The 19,212-nt window shown below is 42.1% G+C and overlaps 1 long non-coding RNA gene across 1 annotated transcript in view; it reads left to right on the top strand.

Annotated features, from left to right (window-relative positions):
- Positions 1–9: 9 nt before the first annotated feature.
- Positions 10–19,212, top strand: part of LOC107399813 (uncharacterized) — a 92,850-nt gene continuing 73,647 nt past the window's right edge. Inside the window, exons 1-2 of the long non-coding RNA XR_013048070.1 lie at positions 10–762; positions 7,802–7,917. This is a non-coding gene — a long non-coding RNA (uncharacterized LOC107399813). The remainder of the gene's footprint in view (positions 763–7,801; positions 7,918–19,212) is intronic.

Genomic DNA, 19,212 nt, shown 5'->3' with positions numbered 1-19,212 from the left:
GAGCCCAAAGTCCTGTAGAAATTGTGGAAGAGATGAGATTTCGTCATGAGGGCCTGGCCAAAAGCCAGGTAACTAACTCATGCCTGTGGTTAATTCTTTGCTTTAGTTTCCCACTCAAAGTTTGCTGCCTTCCTCAGAGGCCTTCTTGTTATCCTTCTCAGAAAGGACCCCTGCTGTTAAAATGGGAGGGAGAAATGAGAAACACCCTAGATAAAGGGGCAAGGGAGAGACTTCTAAACAGAGGCCAGAAAGCCTGGATTCTGACTCACTCTGCCACCAGCTGCTCAGGGATCCTGAGCATCATTGACATGCCTCTGGGAATGGCAGAATGACATCTGACAATCAACCTTTGATCCACACTTGAAGCCACTGTCTTCCTAAGAATATTATCCTCAGCAAGGTGTGGTGGCACACACCTTTAATCCCAGAACTCGGGAGGCAGAGGCAGGCCCATCTCTGTGACTTCAAGACCAGCATGATCTACAGATTGGGTTCCAGGACAGCCAGGGCGACACAGAAAAACCCTTTCAAAACATAAAACAAACAAGCAAACAAAAGACTATTATCCTGAACCAAATCAAACTTTGGCCTGCTAATGCAAACAGATCCCATTCACCAGAGCTCCTGAGGATGGATATTCCTGCTGTGTCCTGAGAATATTCTACCAGCGAGGGAGAAGGAGCTTGAAGCCAGCTGTCAACTTAAGGAGATCCAGGAAACAGGAAAGTGCAGGCATGCACCCAACGGGTTGTGTACCACCAGGTTGGTATTTTTATATATTTGAATTTTCTCCAGACTTTTGGTTAAACACAGATAAAGGTAGAGGTGAAAATAAGACCCAAGAAGGTTGAAAGACATAATCTGTATAGGTCAATGAAGAAGACAGAGGCCAAGATAAAGAAAGATAGGGGGAAGTGAATAGAAAAAGACAAAGCAAGTGACATGTAACTGTCAGGGAGCATTGTCTGAATTTTGGAGTAAGTTAATGAACAGGTATGATCTTCAGTAGAGAGAGAAGGGAAGTAGGGACGAATCAAGACAACTTCAGAAAGATAGACGAAGAAAGAAAGGTGGTGGAGGAGGAAGGCCAGAAACTGAGCAAGAGAAAGCCTTCAAAGCTTGAAGGAAGGACACAGGGTAGAGATAAAAACAATGGAGATGAAGACTGATACTGAAAGACAAGACAAGAGGATGATGGGCAATTCAGGAAACAGGGAGCAATAAGAAGACAAGAGAAAGAGAAGCAGGGAATGTACCCGTAGGGACAAACAGGGACACAAAGGGGCGGTCACGTAGCAGGAGAGGGGAACCGAGCAAGGGCAGAGTGGGACACCAAGATAAAGGCGGAGGGTTAGACAATACAGACTTAGGGGAAGGAAGGGGACCATGGCCCTACTGGGGATGGGGGGAGAAAGTGAATGAAAAAGAGAAGTGGGCTTGTTAAAAACTCCAAAGATCAAGAGACAGCGGTAGAGGCAGAAGAGACGCCTCAGTGCTTAAGAGGGAGTACTCTTCTTCCAGGTTTGACCCTCAACACTCATGTGTGGCTCACAACTGCCTGTCACTCCAGCTCCAGGAAGTCTGATGCCTCTGGCTTCCACAGGCCTGGCATTCACATATACACACCTCTGCACAGATGCACACGTGCACACATCGAAAATAATAAATCTATATTTAAAAAGGAAACAGGTAGGTATAGGGGAGGAAGAAGCCTATAAGGAGGTAAGATTGAGAGATCCCAAAATGAAAGACAGAGAACAAGAGTGAGAAATAGATTGAAAGAAAAAGGCCAGTTGGAGAGCCAGGATCAAAGGGTGGACAAGATGAAGACCAGAACAATAGGAGACATAGGAGGGAAAGTGGGCAGCCTGAGGCCCAGCTCTGCCAAGAAAGCTACTGAGTACAACCCAGCAGCCCCTGCAGTGTATAGAGCCTTACTATGTGAGGGACAAGGGAGTACGAGGAACTCATGGCCTAGCCTGTCGGTAACTTCCTTCATCTCCCAAATCTCACAGAGCAAGCACCCACCTCTAGCAACCCAGTCATCTTATTCCACCTTGGAACATCCTCCCTGTCTCCCAGACTTGTCACGGCAGCCTGAGTTAGTCTGTGGGCCTGGGCATATGGGCCCGGGAGTGGTAAAAAGCAGGAAGCTGCTTGGAAGGATTAAATGAAAAAACAAAAACTAAACTAAGTACATGTGAACCCTTGAGCATAAAAAGTTTGATTTTCTTATTTAAATTCTGGCTTCCTAGCTTCTTTGTTCAATGTTTTGGGGAAAGGCACTCCTCCTTTCTAGGTCTTGGCTTTGATGAGTTGTCAAATGTGAGGTAATTATGCCTACATCATATGGTAGACCATTGATTGGATCCAGTGCCTACCTCATATCTGGAAATAAGAGTCTCCCTTCTGCCTGCCTGCCAGTGCAGGCTAAAGCACCCAAGCCTGAGCCTGCAGGGCATAGATAAAGCCCCCAGAGTTTATCGCCTCTGGGGTCTGGCCACTCCCTAAGATGAGCCCAGGGCGTGGGAGAGGAGAAGAAACCCTTCCTGGAATCACGTCTGAGCATCTGGCCAAGGCTGGCTCTGGCAATCTGTAGTGAGTAAAGATGGATGGCCTAGGTCCTTGCAAGTTCCTACAAATGTCTCCGACATCTATACTGACAACAGCAATTGCAACAATGTTGAAGTATGTAATAAGAAGGAAAGCCCTTGAGATTAGAGGCCAAGTACAGTCCTGCCCTGAAATGGTGGTGGATTGAGGCCTGCTTCCCATGTAAAAAAAACTGAAAAGGTCAAGAATACTTATCATCTCTATGGAGCTATTGGCCATAATGTACTGAGGGTCCTGGGGAAAATACAGAGTCCTTCTTGACGTGGATTGAATTCTTGATTTATTTTAAAGCTTCAATTACAACTTCTCTTGTCCCATCCTGATCTTCCTGAACATCATTATGACTTATAACTTTGTAGTGCAGTTACTTTGGACTCTGTGTCCACTGCAGAATACTACTTAATATGAAATGGGAATGACTGAAATTAAATGGAGAAAGCATTTTAAACCATTGAGAGTATTAGGAACATAGACTCTTAGCTGGGCATCTTGACACACACAGGAAGCTGAGACAGGAGGATCCTGAATCCCATGCCAGCCTGGGCTGCATAGTTCCAAGCCAGTAAGGACTTCATAGCAGATCTTTTCTCAATAGCAAAACATATACTGTGGAGCCAAGGAGTCACATCATGAATATATCAGTCACATCATGCATATATAAGGCCAAGAATGGAAAGTTGGAGATGAGATTTCTCACTCTTAATACAATTTACTGTGTGTAAACTTGGGCTCCCGCTTCGACCTCCCCGACACCTTCTGAACCTTAGTTTCTCCACAGACATTGGATTAGATAGGAAATTTCATAATTTCCCTTCTGGCTCTGATATTCAAATATTAACAGAGCTCTCACTGTTACAAATGCCCTACATACATTGACTTATTCAGTCCTCAGGACAGTGCTGTGAAACTGAGGCCCCCAAAGGGCTAATGACTCATCCAGGTCCCAGAACTGGTCAATGAAAGAAGCAGACTTTCAACCTAGGCAGTCTTCCTCAAGAGAACCCTAGCTTAGCCACTGTGGATCTGCGATCCAGACATTACATATTTTCTTAGCTGAAGGCTCGACTCTAGACACCAAGCCACGCTGCTACACCAGTACGGCTCCTTTACTGTGCATTTACCTTTTATGACAAATGCTTTCCTCAAATGTTCTAAAGTAGAATTTGAGGTACTATTGAACATTTATTATTCATTCCATCATTTAATGATTTCTACAACCCACTGCATAGAAAAAATTGCCAAGTATTCTTAAAACAAAATCAAAGAGATTATGATGAATTTTCAGGCCAAGTGGCATCGTTATTCAAAGGTTTTCCCTGCATGTCTCCAATTCTACAATTTTATGTCAGCACTCCATTTACAGCCCCATAGGCCAGAAAGACCAGCTACAACTCTGTCCCTGTGGAAAGGCAGAAGCCACTCATGAGCTTTTCTTTCCTGTCTCCCATTACTTGTGGCCTGCTTTTAAGATCATTTCATCTGAAGGAAAGTCCGCTACTTCTTCCAGGAGCTGGAAGCATCAGGCTTTGCCTCCCCTCTTTCCTACCACTGGAGAGTCAGAAGAGAATAGAAACCGAATTTAGATCATAAAGCAAAGCCAAGAGATTGGTGGAAATTGTGGGCAGCCCCTTTGGTGAATGATAGCCGACTTGCCTGGGGTCTCACAGTGAAGTAAGACTGAGGCAATCCAGGTCTCTTGCCTTTCTACACACTGACAGCGTTCCTCTTCCACCTTCTTCCCTTTATTTCTGCTGATTAGTCAGCCTCTCAGTTTCTCCCATCCTGCCTTACCATTCTTAACCACCGCCACCAAACCCTCCATTTTTCCTTCCCTAGGTCTGACCCCCCCCCCCAAGGCTCTGAAACCTTGAGCTCTGCTCTAGGGAAAGCAGACAGAAAAGGGTCAAGTGGGGGGGGGGTAGGTGGAGAATTTTGGAAGAAATGTTAAGATGCCTTCTAGAGAGACAGGAGAGGAAGAGAAAGAAAAGACAGAAACAGAAGGAGACTAATCGGGAGAGTTGAGGAAGGAGACAGAAAGGAGTGGGTACAGAGAAAAGTCCATTGACGAGAAAGTAGAAAGCATGAATGTCAAGGAGTAAGTGAAGTGAGATGAATGATACTGAAGACTAACAGAAGAGAGAGGGGAAGGAAGAAAGCCCAAACCAGAAGAGAGAGTTTGAGTGAAACTCCAGAGTCAGGTCTAGTCAACCAAAGTCACCATGCGCAGTGTGGGTGGGAGCCCTGCAAGCCCTGCACGCAGCTCTTACCTGTTGCCCTGCACTGAGGACGAAGCAAAGACGGTGAGTGCTGTGGGCTAGGACGCCCGCCCGGTTTACCCCAGCCTCTGCCTCGGCCCCGCCCACCCCGCCTTCTGCCTTGGCCCTAAGGTGTCTGGTCTCTGCTAAAGATAAAAAACCAAGTAGTCTCCTTTCACTTTCTCACTCCCGGTATCCTTTCCCCTTTCCATTTTCTTCCTCTTCTCCCTCATACAGAGCCATACAGAGCCAGGGCACCTTCAGCAGAATCACACCTCTGAACCTTCCCTTCCCTCAGCCATAGAGTGCGGCAGTAAAGGCCAGAAAGGCTAGTAAGTGGAGAGGGTCCTGAAGTCAGACCTGAAATACATTGGCCCTTAACAGTTCTAGCTGCCAGCCTCCGTGGGAAGCCATGTCAATTCAAAAGATGTTGCATCACTTCAATATATGTATGAACATTTGGCACAGTGCCTAGTCACTAATAACAGCCAGTGTTGATTTAGTGCCATTACTCTGTACCCCACGCTGTTAATTGCTTTACATCGATTACGTAGCCACATAAGAACCTTAAGACAGAGGCACTGTTATCTCTATGTTACAGATAAGAAACTAAGGCTTGGGAGGGGGAAGAAAACCTACTGATAATTACCCAACCAGCAAGTACATAGCCCAGCTACCAACTCAGAATGTACAGTTAAAATTTTGGACTTCTCTGTTTCCTAGTACCTCTTCCTTATCCCTTTTAATTTTTTCTCTCATTTCTTATTCTCCATTCCTTTCTCAAGCCTAGAGCAATGGGACTATGTTATAACTAGGTAATTTCATCTCTGTAGCAAGTTGTTATCATTAATAGTATATACATAAATAAGACGATGTTCAACATATTATGTGCCATTTCCTTTTTCCACATGGCCATACGCCAATAAACAATGGAGGTCTTTCCATATAACTCCACTGTTTAGTGGAGTTGTCATACTAAGGCATCCAAAGGTGTGGTAATTCATTTAAACATTCCCTCATTGATGGAAATGTAGAACAGTCCTAGGGATTCCCCCTCTGCTTTAGGAATAACATTGCAATACATAACTTGGAACATTGATGAAACTGTTCTACCTGGGCCTGTGAAACGGCGCAGCAAGTAAAAGTGCTTGCAACGCAAGCCTGCTCACCTGAGTCCAGTTCCGGGAAACCATGTCAAGTTGGAGGAGAGAACCAACTCCACAAAGTCTCCTATGACCTCCACATGTTCTGTGTTGCCCCTCTCCTACACACATATAAAATAAATAGAATTTTAAATAATTTCTGCTACAAAAGCATAAAGAGATTTCAATGTTGATATGACAGTTTGCCCTATACATACGGTATATTTCCCCACCAAGTGGTCATCAGGGAAGGAGAGGGATGTATACGCGCGTGCGCGCGCACACACACACACATACACACACACACACACACACACACACACACACACACACACACACACACATGGGACAGGGAGAAAATTTACCAGTTCTATTATCAGATGCATAAATCATTGTTAAAACTATACATACTAGAAGTACCTATTATCTCTGTGTTACTTTAATTGTTTTTCTTTGATTATTAATGAGATTGGACATCTTTTCACACATTTCTTGTTCATTTGCCTGTTCCCCATCTGAACCACTCAATTTACTTTTTACCCATTTTGGGGATGACTTGGCAGTATAAATTATGTGTGCTGGAGTCAGACTCACCCACATTATAGATTATTAGCTAAAGCAGTCCTGTATGTAGTAAGTATATTGTCTTAATTAGGGTTTCTGTTGCTGTGATAAAACCCAAAGGCAACTTGGGAAGGAAAGGATTTATTTCATCTTACACTTCCACATCACAGTCCATCACTGAGGGAAGTCAGGAAAGGAACCCAAGACAGAAACTGATGCAGAGGTCATGGAGGAGCACTGATTACTGGCTTATTCCTCGTGGCTTGCTCAGCCTGCTTTCTTACGGCACCCAGAACCACCAGCTCAGGAGTGGCACTGCCCACATTGAGCTCCACCCTCCATCAATCATCAGTCAGAAAATATACCACAGGTTTTCCCACAGGCCAGTCTGGTAGCATTTTCTCAGTTGAGGTTCCCTCTTTCAGAATGACTCTAGCTTATGTCAAATTGTCATAAAACTAGCCAGTACATCTATTAAACCTTTTTTCGGTGCTATTTGTTACCCAGTCTGGATTCATTCATTCATTCATTCATTCATTCATTCATTCATTCAGTAAATGTTTATTGATTGCCAACTAGTGTAACATTGTGGAGTTGGTGTGCTAAGTGCTGAAAATCATGTTGCATAGAATTGGAAAATGTGGGTATGTTGTGGTCTAGTTAACCATCTTTTAACAATTGAAGATGGTTCCCAATTCTTCTACAAAGTATCTAAAATAGAGATACAGTGGGCAGGTTAAGTGGGTAAAGGTGCTAGCCACCAAGCCTGACGTCCTGAGTTCAATCCTTGAGAACCCTATGGTAGAAAGAGAAAAACAACTCCTGCAAATTCTCCTCCCTCCTCCTCCCATGTGCTGGGTCACACATACTCTTTCCCCACACAAAATCAATCAGTCAGTCAATGTACTAAGCAGAACTATAGTAACTCCAAACTCCAGTGCTTTATCTAGCCAACCATTTGCTGCATTGGCTATTGAGTTCAGATTATCACCCTTGAGAAACCCTCCCTAACCCCACACAGGATATGGTCCCTCTTTTGTAATATCTCCCCTTCCAGAATTTTATCACATTGTGTACTAGTTAAATTACTTTATGTCTTTCCCCCCATCAGACCCTAAGAAACTAGAGAGGGATCTAAAATTATTAACTAAAGTGTCTCATAGAAGAGTTTGTTGTATTCAGTTGCATTTTTTTCTAATCTTCTCACCCTATTCTGCCCCTGCTCAGGAAAGGACTGGGAGAATAAAACCCACCCAGACTGGCATACCTCCAGTAGAGAAGAGGAAGAATGTTAAGTGACCTCGCGGGAGAACTGGAGCTTCCCAGGTTATTGGGAAGGATGCGTAAGTTGAAACTAAGGTGTTGTGTGGCAGGCTGAGAAAGAATACTTTCTGTTGTAATTTATATACCTAATGAAATATCTTACAAGCCCAGTATGGTAGTGCATGCCTCTAATCCCAGAACTCAGGAGACACAGGCAGGAAGACCTCTCTGAGTTCAAAGCCAGCCTGGTCTACATAGCAAGTTTCCGGATATCTAGTCCTATGTAGTAATACCATGTCTCATATAAAGATATTGGGGGCCTAGAGCAATGGTTCTGTGGGTCAGGTCACTTAATGCTCTGGAAGAGGACCCAGATTAAATTCCCAGCACCCACAGGGTAGCTCAAGACCTCCTTTGTACTTTTCCTGCTTCATGCGAGTGCTTGCTTGAGAATGGGTGGCTTCCTCCCTCCCCTCGTTTCCCCTCTCACTCCCTCTCCTCCTTTTTGTCCTCCTTCTCTGGTGGTTATGTGATTCTCATCTCCCTCAGAGACCAGGCTATTTGGGAAACAGACCCCATTCTAGTCCCAGATCTCTGTGTGCCAGGTGCTCAGGGAATGCTTCTCTAACTCCTTTCCACAATTCCTGCTCTACTTGAATTAACTTGTTCTGTGTTTTGGTTGATGTCCCACCAGCCTGGGAATTCCTCCAGATTCAGAGTCAGGGTGCCATTCCCGGCTGCATTTCTGGTACCAGCATGACAAACAGTAGCTCTTCAGATGATGTGTAGTTGAATAGACTTTAGTGATCTGGCTCTTGCAACTCTTCATAGTGCAGTTAGCTGTGCAGCAGTGACTATCATAGTACTCAAAGCATCGTCTGCATTTTATGTTATTTTACTATGAAATTTCCATAGTTCATGAACCATAAAGTAAACTCATGATAGAGAAAAGGAGGCTTCAAGAGGTGGGTTGTAGAACAAGACAAGAGAACACGTGAGATAGTAAAGTGGAAGGTGAATATTGAGAGGAAAAGGATACAGTGGGGAAACAGAGGGTCAGAGAGATGGGCAGGAGTGGAGAATCAATCAAAACAAAGTCTTGTGTTAATGAATAAGCTAATTTAAAAAACTTTAACTCTTGTTAAATACACAATTCAATGATTATTTGTATATTTACACAGTTGCACGATCACTGCCTCCAATGCACAACTGTTACTGTTGGTTTTTAGAAATGGTGTTATTTGTTTAAGGTATATGAACAGTTCAGAAATGAAATTCGTTCTTTAGCAATTTCATACATATATGCCATGCATTCTGACTGCTCTCAGCCCCTGCACTCTTATCTCCCTCCCTCCCCCGTCCACCCCTGCTTCACAACTAATCTCCTTCCCACATTCATGTCTTTGTTTTGTGTCCCTCTGGATATTAACTTCTTCAAGAATCTTATACACGTTATCTGCTATTTCTTTTAAGAACTGCAGCAGTTAATGATAGTCACTATAGTATATGACAAATCAGAGTTGAGAAAGATACATGGAGCTTTGTTGAGCACTCTGGTGGGTCAGACTCACCATTATCTTTCTCTTGTGTTGGCTGGAATGCCTACCCAGATTCTAGAGTGAATGTCAGCAAGTAGTCGCTATCCTCATGATTCCTTATGATCTTGTTTCAGATGTGCTATAGTTTCTGATTCTTGTGAAGTTAGTCTGTGGTTTCTAGGTGAATTTAAATAATATACTTGTAAGATTTGATAGAACAAGCCATTTGGTAGTGGCAGTTAGGTCACTTTTTAACAGCTTTCCCCGTGAGTCCCTTGATTGTTTATGTATTTACCTCTTTACTTATAAGTTTTGGCAATTGATGTTCTTAAAGTGCTATGGAGTAATATTGGGAGTTCATTTTTGATATTTGGTTAGGTATATATGGCATTTCAGAGTACAGCACTCCCACTCAAAGTATTGTAAATATTGTTTCATGAGTATATAAACTTGATATTGCAGCTAAAGTGTTCTATGACATGCTAAGAATGAATAATTTCTTCTGTAAGTAATTTATATACCTAATAAAAATATCAGCCAGGCTTGGTGGCCCATACCTTTAATGCCAGCACTCAGGAGGCAGAGGCAGGCAGAGCTCTAAGTTTGAGGCCAGCCTGGTCTACAAAACAGCATCTAGGACAGCTAGGCTGTTACACAGAGAAACCTTGTCTAGAAGAAAATAACAAAACTGAAAACAATTTACCTAGTCCATTGTAGTGACACATGCCTTTAATCCCAGAACATGTGAGGCAGAGGCAGGAAGATGTCTCTGTGTCCAAGGCCAGCCTGGTCTACATAGCAAGTTTCGGGATGTCTGGCGTTACGTTGTGAGATCATGTCTCATAAAAATATGGGGGGCTAAAGAGATGGTTCAGTGGTTAAGGGCACTTGTTGCTCTTATACAGGACCCAGATTCAGTCCCCACGTGATAGCTCAAGACAGTCTGTATCTACAGTTCCAGAGGATCCAATGCCACCTTCTGACCTCCACAGGCATTGCACACATGTGATAGGCAGACATACTTGCAGGCAAAACACCTATACACATAAAATAAAAATAAATCTAAAACTCATTTTTAAAAACTGTTACTATCAAGCCAGAGATAGCTCAGTGGGCAAAGACATTAGCTGTGCAAGCTGAATGATTGGAGTTTGATTCCATATGTGTGTGTGTGTGTGTGTGTGTGTGTGTGTGTGTGTGTGTGTGTGTGTGTATCTGCTTTGCCAGCACCATGATATTTTTTTTTAAAGATTTATTTATTATGTATACAGAAGAAGGCGCCAGATCTCATTACAGATGGTTGTGAGCCACCACGTGGTTGCTGGGAATTGAACTCAGGACCTCTAGAAGAACAGTCGGTCCTCTTAACCTCTGAGCCATCTCTCCAGCCCGCACCGTGATATTTTTATCACAATAGATCTATAATATAACTTGAAGGCTGGTATGGTAATCCCTCAAGTACAGCCATCTGATATTTGATAAAGATGCCAAAAATATACACTGGAGGAAAGAGTGCATCTCAACAAATGGTATGGCAAAAGGTTTAATTCCAGCACTCGGGAGGCAGAGGCAGGCGGATCTCTGTGAGTTTGAGACCTGCCTGATGTACAGAGTGTAGTGCCCTTCCTGTGGAAATCCTTCCCTCTCCTACTCACTAACTATACCCAACCTTTCTGGATATGCAGATTGAGCATGCCCATCAAAGCCTTAAAAGCTAATACTCAGATATAATACGAGAATAAATATAATTTTAAAATATCTTAACATTATGGGAAGTCAGAAGTATGTCTGTCCAATATAGATGTTAAGTATGGTTTTTAACTTTTCATAAGTAAGGGTATGTTTTCTTTCTTTTTGAGGTTTATATTTTCATTATTTAGAATAGTTTTTAAAATTAGATGTTTTTAGCATATTTCCCTCCCACAAGTCCTTCCAGATCCTCTTCCTGTCCCTACCCACCAAACTTTAAGTTCTTTCTCAAAAAACAAACAAAACAATACAACAACAAAACTAAAAAAACAAAATAAAACAACACCCAAAACCAAAAAACAAACAAAAAAGATAACACCAAACTGTAACCAAATAAAAGCACACACAGAACACAAACTGTGAAGTCCATTACATGTTGGTCTACTACTCCTGAACAAAAGGCCTGCTCCGGGTATACACAGTGCCACTCCACTGGGGTAAATGGTTCTCCTCCTCTCTCAGCAGGTAAAAGTGATAGTTGAGTTGTTAACCTTTGCCCTAGTGGTTAGCTTTTTATTCATTCATTCTCAAAAATATAACAAAGTAAGTATAAGATAAAACAAAAGCTATCACATTGAAGTTGGACAAAAAGAACCAACAGAAGGAAAAGGTTCCATCTCCTAGAGTGCCCCGTAAGTCAAATCAGTTCTTAGTTGGTTTCTCCCACAAGCTTTGTGCCTCCATTGCACTAGCACATCTGCAGGCAGGACACCATTGTAGACAGAGGGTTTGTGGCTGGCTTGGAGCTTACGTTTCTCTTTTGAGATCATGCAGAGTACACTCCTGTACCACAGATGCTGGAATGTTGTGGGGAAGGCTCCATGTAAGCAGCAGCTTGACTTCTCCGTGTTCAGTGAGTTGTGTGGGTGTTGTCTTCAGCAACGGGGCCTTGCTGTCAGGATGTGGAGAGCAACCTATAGTCCTGGCAACAGCCTGGGTTGTTTGGGGATTCTCATGGGTCCCCTTTAGCCAATAACTCAATTAGATGTAACTCAGTCTCAGTACTGGAAGCTTTGTTCTGTGACAACAGATGTCCAGTTGAGACTCTTGTCTCTCCCATTATTTGGTGATTCCATTTCATTATAAGTAAATATTTTAGGAAGTTTCTACCATATTAGATTTCAATACTATCCCTCAAATGCCCTTTAATTTTAGCTGTCTCTCCTGTATTCTCTCCTCCCACCTCTTCTTCCCTCCCAAGCCCCACTTGATCCTCCCATTCAAGCACCCCCTGATTGATCCATAACCATCTATTCTGTTCCCTTTCCTAATGAGATCTGTATGTTCCTTCTAGTCCCTTATTCTATACCTACTGTCTGTGGTTCTATGGATTATAGCTTGGTTATCATTGACTTAACAGTTAACATCCACATACAAGCTATCACATACCATATTTGCCCTTCTGAACCTGGTATACCACACTCAGAATAATTTATTCTAGTTTTATCCATTTCTCTGCAAATTTAATTGTCTTTTTTTTTTTTTTTTGGTTTCTCGAGACAGGGTTTCTCTGTGTAGCTTTGCACCTTTCCTGGAACTCACTTGGTAGCCTAGGCTGGCCTCAAACTCACAGAGATCCGCCTGCCTCTGCCTCCTGAGTGCTGGGATTAAAGGCGTGCACCACCACTGCCCAGCTTATATCATTTTTTAACAGCTAAATAATATGGCATTGTATACATGTAACAAATTTTATTTATTTGTTCTTCTCTTGAGGGACAACTAGGGTGTTTCCAATCTGGCTATTATGAATAGAGTAGCAAAGAACATGGTTGAACAAGTATCTCTGTGGTAGGAAGAAGCATCCTCTAGGTATATGCCCAAGAGTGGTATAGCTGGATTTTCCTAAGCAATTGTCATACTGATTTCTATAGTGACTTTGCAAGTTTAGACTCCCACCAACAAAATTTGAGTGTTCCTCTTACTCCACATCCTCAGCAGCATGAGCTATTATGAATTTTGTTGGTCTTACCCATTCTGATAAGTTTAAAATGAAATCTCAAAGTGGTTTGGATTTGTATTTCCCTGATGGCTAAGAACGAGCATTTTGTTGAATGTTTATTAGCCATTTGAGTTTCCTCTATTTAGAATTCTCTGTTTAGGGGTTGGGGATTTAGCTCGGTGGTAGAGCGCTTGCTTAGCAAGCTCAAGGCCCTGGGTTTGGTCTTCAGCTCTGAAAAAAAAAAAGAATTCTCTGTTTAGATCTGTACCTATATTTTAAATAGGTTATTTGTTTTCATAATATGTAGTTTCTTGAGTTCTTTATCTATTTTCGAATTTAACCCTCTGTCAGATGTATTCTTGGTAAAAATATTTTCCTGTAGGCTGCCATTTTGTCTGAATGACAGTGTCCATTGCCGTAGAGAAGCTTCTCAGTTTCATGAGGTCCCATTTTTTTAAAAGATTTATTTATTTGTTATGTATACAATGTTCTGCCTGCATGTATGCCTGCAGTCCAGAAGAGGGTACCAGATCTCATTACAGATGGTTGTGAGTCACTAAGTAGTTGCTGGGAATTGAACTCAGGACCTCTGAAAGTGCAGCCAGTGCTCTTAACCTCTGAGCCATCTCTCCAGCCCAGAGGTCCCATTTATTAATTGTTGATCTTAGTGCCTGTGTTAATGATGTTCTGTTCAGAAAGTCTTTTCCTGTGCCAGTGTGTTCAAGGCCATTGCCTACTTTCTATGTGGTTCACTGTATCTGGTTTTATGCTCTAGTCTCTGATACATTTGGAGTTGAGTTTTGTGCAGGATTATAAGTATGAAACTATTTGGATTCTTCTACATGCAGCCACCAAGTTTGACAAGATTCATTTATTGAAGATGCTGTCTTTTTTACTGGCTTCTATATCAAAATTCAGGTGTCATAGGTATGTGGATTTATGTCTGTGTCTTCTATTTGATTGATCAACATGTCTGTTTTTGTGCTGATACAATGCTGTTTTTATTACTATAGCTTTGTAGTACAACTTAAATTGGGGCAGGTAACACCTCCTGCAGATGTTTTATTATTTAGGATTCTTTTAATTGTCCTGTTTTTTTGTTTGTTTCTGTATGAAGATGAAAACTTCTTTTCAAGGTCTGTGAAGAATTGTGTTGGAATTTGGGTGGATATTGCATTGAATCTGTAGATTGCTTTTGGTAAGCTAGCCATTTTTACTATGTTAATTCTACTGATCCATGAGCTTGGGAGATCTTTCCATCTTTTGATATCTTCTCCAATTTCTTACTTCAAAGACTTGAAGGTTATCATACAAATCTTTCACTTGCTTGGTTAGAGCAAGATACTTTATAGTATTTCGGGATATTGTAAAAGTTATTTATTTCCCTAATTTCTTTCTCAATCCATTTGTCATTTGAATATAGGAGGGCTACTGATTTTTGTGGGTTAATTTTGTGTCCAGCTACTTTGCTGAAAGTGTTTATTAGCTGTAGACATTTCCTGTTGGAATTGTTCAGGTCACTTATGTATACTATCATGTCATCTGCATACAAAGACTCTTTGACTTCTTTCTTCCCAATTTGTATCTCCTTGATGTCCTTCAGTCATCTTACTGCGCTATCTAAGACTTCAAGCAGCACACTGAATCAGTATGGGAAATGTGGACAACCTTGTCTTAGTCCTGATTTTATTGGGATTGTGCTGAGTTTGGTTCCATTTAAGTTGATGTTATCTATGGGCTTGCTTTAAGCTGCTTCCTCAGTTAGGGTTTCATTGCCATGAAGAGACACCATGGCCACAGTAACTCTTAGAAAGGAAAACATTTCATTGGGGCTGGCCTACAGTTTCAGAGGTTTAGTCCATTATCATCATGGTGGGAAGCATGGCAGCATGCAGGCAGACATGGTGCTGGAGAGGTAGCAGAGAGTTCTACATCTGGACCCACAGACAGCAAGAAGAGACAGGGACACGGGGCCTGGCTTGGACATTTGAAGCCTCAAACCCCATCCCCAGTGTCACATGTCCTCCAACAAGGCCATACCTCCTATTAGTGCCACTTTCTAAGGGCATATGGGGCCATTTTCATTGAAACAATCATAGCTGCCTTTATTTTTGTCCTTTTTACTGAATATAGATTCTTTTCTCAAACAATATATCCTGGTTACAGTTTTCCCCTCCTTCTATTCCTCCCAGTTCCTCCCCACCTCCCCTGCCATCTGGATCCACTCCCTTTCTGTCTCTCATTAGAGAAGAACAGGCTGCTAAGAGATAAAAAACCAAACATGACAAAAGAAAATATAACAAGATAAAACAAAAACCATCACATTGAGGCTGGAAAAGGCAACCCAACACAAGGAAAAAAGCAGGGCCTGAGAATCAGAGACATACTCCTTCACACACTCAGGAGTCCCATGAAAGTACTGAACTGAAAGCTTTAATGTACATGGAGGACCTGGTGCAGACCCGTGCAGGCCCTGTGCTTGCTGCTTCAGTCTCTGTGAGTTCATATGAGCTTTGCTCAGTTGATTCAGAGGGCCATGTTCTTCTGGTGTCCTCCATCCCCTCTGGCTCTTACATCACACTCTTTCTGCCTCCTCTTCTCTGGGGTTCCCTGAACCCTGTGTAATGTCTGGCTGTGGGTCTCTGTATTTGTTCCCATCTGCTGCAGGAAGAAGCTTCTCTGATGATGGCTGGATAACGCACTGATCTATGAGTATAGCAGAATATCATAGGAGTCATTTTATTGATACCCTTTTTTTAGACCAGAAGTGTTTGGTTTTATCCTAACACTTTTATCCCAATACTGGGCTGTCTAGTCTCAGGTTTCTGGTCACCCGCGCAGTGTCAGGTCTGGGTTCTGTCTGGTGGAGTGAGCCTTAAGTCACAGCAGACATTGGTTGGCTACTCTCGCATGGTCTCTACCACCATTGCCCTGGCATATTTGTGGGCAGGACAGGTTGTAGGTCAAAGGGTTTGTGGCTGGGCTGGTGTTTACATTTCTCATTTGGGAGCCTGCAAACTACCTTCCTCCACTAAAGACACTCGACTGTAGTGGTGAAGGCGTCCTGTAGTCACGAGCTCCAATTCTCCATGTTCAGTGAGTTGTGTGGGTGTTGTCTTCAGCAGTGGGGCCCCACTGTGAGATTACAGAGAGCAACCCAATTGTCTCGGCAACAGCCTAGATTGTATAGGGATTTCCATGGGACCCCTTTGGATGACAACTCAATTGGACATAACCCAGTCCTGGTACTGGAAGCTTCCATTGTGATAAGAGATGGCCAGTTGGGACTCTGTCTCCTCCATTATTAGGAGACCTCATATATTCTAGGAACTTTCCACTGGACTCGATTTCCTTAAAAATCCCTCAAATTCCCTGCAATTCTCTCCCCACATTCCCTCTGTCAACCCTATCTCCCCACTTCCTCCCCACCTGATCCCGCCATTTCGATCCCTCCAGCCCCTAGTTCTCCTGTAAAATCGATTTCTCTCTCCCAGGAAGATCCATAAGATCCTAGTCCCTTCCCCTATACCTAACCTCTCTTGGTCTCTGAATTTTAGGTGGGTTATCACTTATTTAATGGATAATATCCACATATGAGTGAATACATACCTTATTAATCTTTCTGGGTTCAGGTTACCTCACTCAGGATGATTTTCTTTTCTAGTTCCATCCATTTACCTACAAATTTCATGATTTTATTTTTTAAACAGCTGGGTAATACCTCATTGTGTAAATGTACCAGTTTCCTTGTCCATTCTTTAGTTGAGGAACATCTAGGTTGTTTCCAGTTCCTGGCAATATTATGAATAGACCACCAATGAACATGCTTGAGTAAGTGTCTTTGTGGTAGGTGGAAGGTGTATGCCCAAATGTGTTATAGCTGGATCTTGAGGTAGATCGATTCCCAACTGTCTGAGGAACCACCTATTGATTTCCATGGGGGCTGTACAAGTTTGCAACCCCCACAAGCAATAGATGAATGTTTCCTCACTCCCCACCATCACCAGCATGAGCTGTCTTATAAAACTTACATTTTTTTTAACTTAGCCATTCTGACAGGTATAAGAGGGAATCTCAAAGTGCTTTTGATTTTAATTTCCTTGATGGCTAAGGATGACGAACATTTGTTTAAGTGTTTCTCAGCCATTTGAGTGTCCTCTATTGAGAATTCTATTTAGATCTGTTCCCCACTCTTCATTGGATTATTTGTTTTTTTGCTATCTAGTTTTTTTGAGTTCTTTATATATTTTGGATATTAGTCTTCTATTAGATGTGTAATTGGTAAAAATATTTTCCCATTCTGTAGACTGGGGCTTTTTCCAAATAACAGCATCCTTTGCCTTCCAGAAGCTTTTCAGTTTCATGAGGTCCCATTTATTAATTCTTACTCTTTTTTAAATATTTTTATTTTATAATTAATTTAACTTTACATATCAGCCACAGATTCCCCTGTCCTCCCACCCCCCAGCCTTCCCTCCCAATCCACCCCCCATTCCCACCTCCTCCAAGGCAAGGTCTCCCCTGGGGAGTCAGCCCAGCCTGGTAGACTCAGTTGAGGCAGGTCCAGTCCCCTCCTCCCTGCACCAAGGCTGAGCAAAGTGTCTCAGCATAGGCCCTAGGTTCCAAAAAGCCAGCTCATGCACCAAGGGCAGGTCCCAGTTCCACTGTCTAGGGGCCTCCTAAACAGTTCAAGCTAATTAACTGTCTCACTTAGCCATAGGGACTGGTCTACTTCCATGGGGGCTCCTCAGCTTTTGGTTCACAGTTCATGTGTTTCCACTAGTTTGGCTGTTTGTCCCTGTCCTTTTTCCTATCATGGTCTCAATATCTCTTGCTCATATAATCCCTCCTCTCTCTTGCCGAGTGGCTGTGCTATCAGTGTCCTGTTTAGGAAGTCTCCTGTGCTATTGAGTTCAGAGATATTTCCCACTTTCTCTTCTATCAGGTTCAGTGTATCTGGTTTTATGTTGAGATCTTTGATCCATTTGTACTTGACTTTGTGCAGTGTGTAAATATGGATCTATTTATATTCTTAAACATGCAGACATCCAGTTTGACCAGCACCACTTGTCGAAGATGTTGTCTTTTTTGGATTGTTTATCAAAATCAGGTGTCCATAATGAGCGTAGATCTGTGTCCAAGACTTCAGTTTGATTCCATTGATCAATATGTCTGTTTTTGTGCCAATATCACAATGTTTTTATTACTATATGTCTGTAGTACAATTGAAATTGGGAATGGTGAGACATCAACAGTTCTTTTGTTCAGGATTGTTTTAATTATCATGGGTTTTTGTGTGTGTGTGTATGTGTGTTTCCATATGAAGCTGAAATTTTCTTTTCAAGATCTGTGATGAGTTGTGTCGGAATTTGGGTGGGTATTGCATTGAATCTGTAGATTGTTTTTGGTAGCCTGTCCATTTTTACTATATCAATCCTACCGATCCATGAGCATGGAAAATCTTTTCATCTTCTGATATTGTCTTCAATTTCTTTCTTCAAAGGCTTTAAGTTTTTATCGTACAAGTCTTTCACTCGCTTGGCTACCCCAAGATATTTTATATTATTTGAGGCCATTGTGAAAGGTGGTTTTCTCTGATTTCTTCCTCAGTCCATTTGCCATTTGAATATAGGAGGGCTACTGATTTTTGTAAGTTAATTTTTACCCAGCCACTGTGCTAAAAGTATTTATCAGCTGTAGGAGTTTCCTGGTTGGATTCTAGGGTCAATTATGTATGCTATCATACCATCTGCAAATAAAGATACTTCAACTTCTTTCTTCCCAATTTGTATCCCCTTGATGTTATTGCTTTAGCTAAGACTAAATAGTATATTGAATAGATTTGGAGAGTGTGGACAGCCTTGTGTTGTTCCTGATTTCAGTGGATTTGCATTGAATTTCTCTCCATTTAATCTGATGTTGGCTCTGACTTTGCTGTATGCTGCCTTTACTGTGTTTAGGTATGTCAGTCATTTCTCTTATCTCTTTTATCATGAAAGGCTGTTGGATTTTGTTCATGACCTTTTCTGCATCTAATGAGATGATCATGTAGATTTTGTCTTTCAGTTTATTTTTATGGTACATTACATTTTCAATTTACGTATGTTGAACGAGCCCAGCATCTCTGGAATGAACCCTGCATGATGATG

This window comes from Peromyscus maniculatus, chromosome X, assembly GCF_049852395.1.
Source record: "Peromyscus maniculatus bairdii isolate BWxNUB_F1_BW_parent chromosome X, HU_Pman_BW_mat_3.1, whole genome shotgun sequence".
Classification (NCBI taxonomy): Eukaryota; Metazoa; Chordata; class Mammalia; order Rodentia; family Cricetidae; genus Peromyscus; species Peromyscus maniculatus.
This window is presented reverse-complemented; position numbering and strand designations above follow the sequence as displayed.